This window comes from Pundamilia nyererei, unplaced genomic scaffold (genome assembly GCF_000239375.1).
Source record: "Pundamilia nyererei isolate P.nyererei 1_Seehausen unplaced genomic scaffold, PunNye1.0 scaffold00325, whole genome shotgun sequence".
NCBI classification, from domain to species: Eukaryota; Metazoa; Chordata; class Actinopteri; order Cichliformes; family Cichlidae; genus Pundamilia; species Pundamilia nyererei.
Genome location: NW_005187726.1, coordinates 199,889 through 207,621, shown reverse-complemented (window position 1 = coordinate 207,621; position 7,733 = coordinate 199,889). Strand labels below are relative to the sequence as shown.

The 7,733-nt window shown below is 47.7% G+C and overlaps 1 protein-coding gene across 1 annotated transcript in view; it reads left to right on the top strand.

Moving 5' to 3' along the window:
• Positions 1-1,648: 1,648 nt before the first annotated feature.
• The window catches only part of LOC102202555 (MAGUK p55 subfamily member 5-A-like), a 26,971-nt gene continuing 20,886 nt past the window's right edge, over positions 1,649-7,733 (top strand). The window contains exon 1 of the mRNA XM_005751790.1: positions 1,649-1,870. The gene's annotated coding sequence lies outside the window, so the exon portion shown is untranslated. The remainder of the gene's footprint in view (positions 1,871-7,733) is intronic.

Here is a 7,733-nt window from a genome sequence, read left to right as displayed (position 1 = left end):
TCCGGCGCTGTAAAAACGGACTCTGAAGCTGCGCGTGAGGACGTTTTGTTGTAGTTTCTGACCTGAAGCTCCGCCCCCTCAGATTCTATCTGCAGGGTTAGTCGGCTGTTCTGTGCATCATGGGAAATGTAGTTTCAGATTCTTTATTAACATGCAGAATATTCATTTAATGTGCACATTTGTCTTTTTATTGAACACAACGACCGACCGATGTGGTGATGATGATGATGATGATGAGCTGACCTCATTTTTCATGTCTGGAAATAAAAATAATCCGACATCAGGAATGTGTGGATGTTTTCATCCCTGTTAGGAAGTGCTTTACTGCATCCGGCCTCACTCTGGCTCTGCTGCAGATCACACAGTCCTGAGAAAAGTTCAGACCAGCTGCAGCGTTTCACATGATTCACCTGCTCCGGCTGGAGAGCTCGTTATGTCCTGAAAGTTACTGATTAACCTGCTTTTAGTACTGAAGTGTTTCTGCAGCAGACCCTCGCTGACGGCCTTACTCTAAAGTCAAAGGTTAGTTTTATTGCATGTTGCATTGCAACTTATACCAAATGTACACTGTATAAAACAATCACTAAATCAACATTGAATACAGACTACAAATTACGAGTAAAGACTGTGGCTGCATAATAAAAGCCGGGGTGTGCGGCTCTAACAGACCTGAGAGCAGTTGTTTTTTGTTTATAGTGACTTAGAGTTCGGGCAGCTCTAATGTGAAAAGCTAAGTTTAGCAGCCACCCTTGAGAAGGCTCCATCGCCTCTGCTTTCAAACCTGGATCTCTGAATCTCCAGGAGCAGCAGTGCCTCAGTGCTGTGGTAGAACTGAAGGGTTTCAAACGGTTTGTCGGGTAAGGCGGTGCCAAACCATCGACGCTCTGAGAAACAAATAATAGATTGTTAAACTGGATCTGAAATGCACTGGGAAGGCTAGAACAACAAAATGATCAAACCCATGGAGACCATTCAAGTGTAGAACACATGACTGTCTCAGTTACAATCCAATAATCTATTTGGGTACATTTGATGTACAATAGGACTTTTATTTTGGAAGTCTGTGGTATTTGTTATTATTTCTCTGAGTGAGCACGACCACCATTCTCTGAGCCAGACTGGGTGCCAAAAAGTGATTTACTGAATCTGCAGCTTTTATCCCACCTGTCCGCACATTCTCATCGAATTACATTCCTCACAGTGTGTCACTGATGATGCACGAAGATAATCACAGCAGGCAGAAGTTAAACACAGCACAGCTGACTGAACAGATCACATTTATGAGTGATGTCATGAAACTGACATCACTCAGAGTAAACAACGAGCGAGGTAGAGGATAACTTTATTTTCCCCGTGTGGTTGTTTGAAGCAGACAGCAGTCCAACGAGCTGCATACATCCAAGACAGGGTACGGAAGACTATGACTTGTACTCACCTGAAGACTTTAAATAACTCTTTATTTATTTATGATCAGAACCCCCCATGTTGGTGTTCTTGACCCCCTGTTAAAAATCCTGGGGAAGCCCCTGCTTTACTTTTAACGCTAACCTCGCTGTGCTGCATTCCATGTAGCGGCGTGTCTCATTGGCTGACACCAAATTCCTTTCATAGGCGCGTCCAATCAGCGTCACCGTGTTATCTAGCTGGTGGCTCGCTGGCCCCGCCCCCTCTCTGGAGCTGGGAATGACAGTGAGGAAGAGGAGGGGAGGTCTCCGGTGGTGTCCGAGCAGCAACTTTGCCAGAGAAACGGAGAATCACCGACAGAAAGTCCGCGAAGCGAGTGGCGGATAGGGCTCAGAGCTGTGCTGTGACCCGGCAATTTCCCGGGGGATTGAGTCGTGAGACAGAGGCCGAGGTCGCGCTGAAGCAGGTGAGGCTTCCAGCGCTTTCTGTTCGCTCTCAAGTGGCTTTGTTATCAACAGGTGCCGCTAGCAGCTAGCAGCTAACGCTAGGCTCGAATAAAGTGCGTTTCTTCGAGCAGGGCGGCTCGCTGACGGGCCAAACCGACCCAGGTGTCCGAGTTTAGGCCGTGAACGGAGCCGGTCCGCCCCGGAGCCCTGTCGCTCGGGTGAGAGAAGCAGGAAAACGCAGAGAGGCTCGAGAGTGAGCTAAGGTTAGCCAGCTGTCAGTGAGACAAACTCCAGGCTGGGGGAGAGGTACCTGCATACACCGCTCAGCTTATCTTTATTTCAGTTATTCCACCTCAGCAGCGACTAAAAGCGCCATTTTTACTAAAACGCCGCCGCGTAGTCCTGCTGAAGTTAACCTGAGTGCTGGACCACCTGTCAAACTACAGGAAGCTGTATTTACAGTGAGCTTCTTATTTCCTTGTACAGAGAAATAAAGCGTTCATTTCCTGTTCCCTGCCGCTCCCCGTGACTGCCGTGGAAGGAAATGTGTTTTTGAATGGAGCGTTATCAGGTCCGAGATTACCGAGGACTCGGTGGCAGTGGGCGGCTCGTATTCAAACCTTAAGTCGGTGTGAGGGACAAGCCCAGCCCGGCCTCCTCACGCAGTCCTCTCAGCGTTTGGGGTTTCTTTATTTTTTCTCTCTTGTTTGTTTGTTTGTTTTTACCCCGCATATATGTTCCCAGTCATGTTTTGTGCGCTTTTTTTTGGGCTTTATTCTTCATTTATTTGTTGTTGTTTTTTAAACAAACAAACATGTGTGACGGGCATTCAGTAAATAGTTACTTTTTTCCTAATCAGTTTTTGAATTTCTTTGCTTTTATTTTTTGCCCCACAATTTTATTAATTCTTTTTTGGTAAATAGATTTTTTTTAAGTTTACATTTTCCTCATAAATATTTGTACATTTTTGTCATTTTTGGAGGGAATTTTTTGGGATCTTTTTGTGTTTTATTTTACATTTTTTAAAGTAACGTTTTTTGTCAATATTTGAATTTTTTCCATTTTTTATTATTTTGATATTTGAGTTTAGAAAAAGTCATACCTTTATGAAAAAACGAATTAATTCATGGTATGTGTTTCTTGTAAATTTGTAGTTCTCTGCGCTTGTTTTGGGGGATTTCTGTCCTAAATATTTGAGTTTCTTGTGAATGTGGGCGGTGTTAAGATGTGACCCCGCCCTCCCAGCAGCCTGTCGGCCTTCACTGTGAGTCTCTGCATTATTATTAGACTATTTTCAGCGTGACCTTGTGCTGGTTTGTCTCACTGCTGTGGACAGAGTCGTGGTTCTGCAGTTTCAGTAGATAAAATTTGGAGAAGTTTACCTGTTTAATGTTTACCTGCGTTTGCCTTCCAATCAGACATGTCTGTGGGCGGGGCATTGCTCCAGAGAGAGTGGTGGCTCCATCAAAGCAGAGTCGCAATATTTTAAATTTTACTTGTTCATTTATTATTTTTTAATAGCCTTTATTGGATGGAGACAGACAGGAGGCACAGTAGGGGGGGGGTCGGACTCATACCCGGCTTCCTGGCCATGGATCACACGGTCGCCAGCTCACCCTCTGAGTAAACTGGTGCCCAGAATTCATTTATCTGATTGAATTTCTGTGAATAAAGTTACGATGCAGTTGCTGTGAATGTTGAGTGTTACAAAGAGCGTAGTTTGGATGCGAGCGCAGGTCCCACTAAAGGGCGTCACGCCCTCACGCCACCATCACAGGGTCTGTCTGGGAGATCTCAGTCAGACGAGGAGCCGCTGGAGGTCCCCCGTGCTCCTCCTGTGCCTCCTCACACTGTGGAGCGGATGCTGGTCTGGTCCTGGCGTCTACTCCTCCTGATGCTGCTGGCAGACACAGCAGGTGTGGAGGAGCTGCATTACCTGTGCAGCATGAACGGGTTGCAGCAGGCACGAGGACACAGAACACTCCCCTTCCTTGTTGCTGCCGCTCTGATCACACCTGTGCAGGTGAGACAGAATTTGTCACCTTTCAGTGTGAGCTGTTCACAGGGCAGCCGGCTCTCGGGTGCTAGATGTTTCATCTGATGACATCAGGACTGCCTTGGAGTCCCACGGCGTGGTGAAGTGACCGCGGTCGGTGGCTGGTTGGATGTGACTCATTGCTGCATCTGCAGTTTCCTGCACATGGTCACGGTTCAGCTGCACATGCGTGTCTGGCGTGTTTGTGGAAAGTTTTCTCACCTGTAAGAGTTTCACATCAGGGCTCCAGACTCTGAGTGCTCTCCACCTTTAAGATGCAGCTCCCCTTGCTGTGTGTTCGGCTCTCAGACCTCAGACCCAAATGAAGAGATAAGATGAGTGAGGCTCTGCAGGAGAAGTGAGTTTTCTCTGAGAACTACTAGTGTTTATCTTTTTGGAGAAGGAACCATTGGACTTGTTTTGTATTTTTCTGATTTATTTTGAAGTCAAAGCTTTCCCTGAAGCTCGTCTTTGTTGTCCTTAATAAGGCTGGTGTTATCTGTGAGGGTGCTGTGGAAGTCAGGTTGGGTGCCTGTGTTTGGTTTCCTCGTCAGCGGATGTAGGTTTGCGGATGTAGGTTTGCTTCTGCAGCACAGAAAGAAAGCTGCAGGTGTTGTGCGAGCTGGATGTGGAGGGTCATTGGCTGAATTTCAGAGAGCGGTGGGAGCCTCACTTTACCATCCACGCAGAGCCCTGGTGAAGCAGTGAGGTGAGGACGGGGCTGAGGGCGTCCGGCCAAAGAGAGACAGACGTCCTCTGTTCTCAGGAATGCTCGCTCGCTCGCTTCTTCTCCGGCCTGATTGGGGGGCTCGTGCCGGGGCCGATTGGTCACTGCTGTCTGATTTGGTCCATTTGCGTCCTCAGGCAGTGGGACGTTGCTGAAGTCCAGGTGTGTTTGAGGACTGAGTTTAGTCCTTTCCATGCTTATGTTTTTTTTTTTTTTTTAATATTTTACAAAATTTCCTTATTTAATCTGCCAGAGAACAGCACCTTCTACTTTTACTTACCGGACAGTCTGATTGCTTTTATTTTGAAAGATCCAGCCCTTTCTGTCTCATGCTTCCTTTCTCACAAACACGGCCTTGCTGACCAGTCTGTCCTGCTCAGGTGAGCTGGTTAGTTAGTGGTTTAGGAACCAGTTCTCCACCTGTTGCAGGTTCTGGTTCTGGTGCAGGACCTCCAGACTAGAACCAGGACTACATCACCAGCTGCAGTCCAGTGCAGAGGTGGAGGACTTCGTCCGCAGGATGAGAGCCTTAGTAGGGAAGCAGCAAAGAGACGTGACAGGAAGGGCTGGGAACTTTCAGAATAAGAGCCAGGACGTTGCTCTCCAGTCAACCGATCAGATTTTGTGAGAGAACGTGAAAGGCTGTTAGAGGCTGTGGTGTTTCTGGAGGGTGGGGGAGGAATCGGTGTCACGTTCAACATGTTTAAATCCACTTGCGTGTCCATGACTCAGATGAGACTATCTTTCAGTTTGACGGGCTTTTGTTGCTCACATAAAATAATTGAAGCTGTTTTTGTTCCGTTTCAGTGTGTCCACCCTCCACTCCCTCCTCTCTGTTTTCCTGTCTGGTACAGGCTGGTACAGCTCTGTGTGTGTGTGTGTGTGAGACAAAACTCATTCACACTCATAAAGTTCTGAGAACAGCGGGTGGAGGAAGGTGGATGGGAGGGGCTATTATCAGGATTGTTATTGATTGTTTATCTTGATCAAGTCACATGATCAGTAACATAAAACAAACTTGGATTAATCCTGTCGCTGCAGTCTGTCAGATTAAACGTTGGACTGGTTGCTTCTGGGAACAATCTCGTGTTGGTTGTGTGAGCTCGTCTTTGTCATAGTTGTGTAATTGTCTCGGTGGGACAAATGTCTCTTCAGTCTCTGAGGAAGACAAACTGCTAACACACCGATGACTTGACCTCTGTGTTTTTACAACCACTGGAGGCCAAATGTGAATGATGACAGTGAAACGTGCCCAGAGGGCGGCGTGCGACAGGACGAGTGGCGTGTTGAGTTAGAACATGCCCTTTCTGATGGTTTGAGGGCAGCAATCCAGCAGGAAACGGCTTCAAGTCCTGATCAGCTTCAGGCTTTTTCAGCCAAACTGGGTTTCAAACCAAGCTCCACCCCTTTCCCCGCAAACCAAAACACTCAGCAGGAGGGCTCGTCCACTCTTCCTCACCCCCTCAGCTGATTCTCTTCAAGCACTGACTTTTTCTTTGTGCTGTAGGTCAAACACCTGCAGTCGTACCGGTCTTTAATGAAGCCATCAGTTTTACACTCCCGGAGTCACGTTTGCTACAGGAAACCTCACAAAGTGCGTTCTGAGTAACGGTCAAAGGCTGGTGTCAGCCTGTGGGAGAGGTGCGTGCTCACCGTGAGTGGGAGCACATGCATCCACAGACCAGGATCATCTTCATCTGCTGAATTTTGTAAATCTGTCAGGTGTCTCTGAGGCGGTTAGGCGGAAACTGTTTCTCTTTTTATTCAGTCAAACCTGTGATTTCACTGAATTAGACAACGTGAGCGCTCAGTGCAGCTCCTCGGACGTGTAGGTTTCTGAAGACTCAGGTCGGGACGCCGTGCAGTCAGAGATGGAGCCGAGCGCTTGATGGAGCGGCTCGGGGCTGCAGTGCATGTGTGAAACCCGATGAATGAGTTGGTCCGTGTGATTCATGAGTGCACGGAGCTGTTTGTGGTCCAGGAAGCTGAATCCAGCGAACTGTCTGCAAACCCTAAGCTTTGAGTATCAACTGATACTCGAGTACTTGTCTGACTGCAGCGGTCGTTAGTACTCAGGTGTGTTTACCTGGACACACAGTTGAGGACAGATTTCACATATTTAATTCTGTAAGCAGAGCCTTGCTGGTTATTGTGTTTGCACTCCTGTCACTGTAAACGTAGATGACCTCTGCGAATATTAAAGATGATGGGGGGGCTGAGAGCGGGGGTCAGGCTTTGGTTGCATATCTCAAGATTATTTTGTGTGTATGTAACAGTGTGTGCCTGTAAACGAGCACGTGCCCTCATCAGGTCGGTGTGTTTGTGCACAGCTCAGAGACGAGAGCTGAAAGTGTGGATCGATGTTTGAATCCCGGCTCTGTGTTTTTGGGACACGCTCCCTTCCCCCATCACAGGAATGCTGTTCCCAGGCTGCCTGGCATTCTTCACTGTGCATCATGGGCCGTGTGTGTCACAGTTAACATACAAACACGTTATTGTGTTACTGAGATAAGGCCTCCATCCGTCTGTTTATTTTTACCATCTCTCTCTCTCTCTCTTTTTTGCTTTCCATTCGTCGTTACCTCACTCGCTCTCTGCCTCCCCTGTTTCCTGACCTGAGCGCCGGCCCTCGTCCCTCCCACCTACCCGGACCACCCGGCTGCAGACAAAGCCATTGTTGTTATGGTTACGTGTATGGAGTGGGCGGCGGTCTTGGTATTGTTGCCTTTGAACTAATGACCGAGCTTCATCTGGCGCTGCTGTTAACCCGCTGCACCTGTCACTAAACCAGCTGTTTGTGTCCCGCACATCTGGCTGAATGTGCGGCAGCGAGAAGGTTCCCGTTGTGACATTAAAATGCTGTGATGGTGAAACAGGTGTGTCATGTGAGTGTCCTTACTTCCTTTTTAAAGTGATCCTGCTGTGCTTCCTTAGCTCCACCCTGATGAAAAGCTGCTGAGTGTTACCTGGTTGGCGTCACGCCTTCATAAATGTATTCGGTTTCCTGTGACCTGTCAGTTAGGGCTGCCACAAACGATTATTTTGATAGTCGACTAATCAGATCATCATCCATTGGACGTAAAACGTACAGCTTATTGCACCAGCAGCATCTGCTCTTATA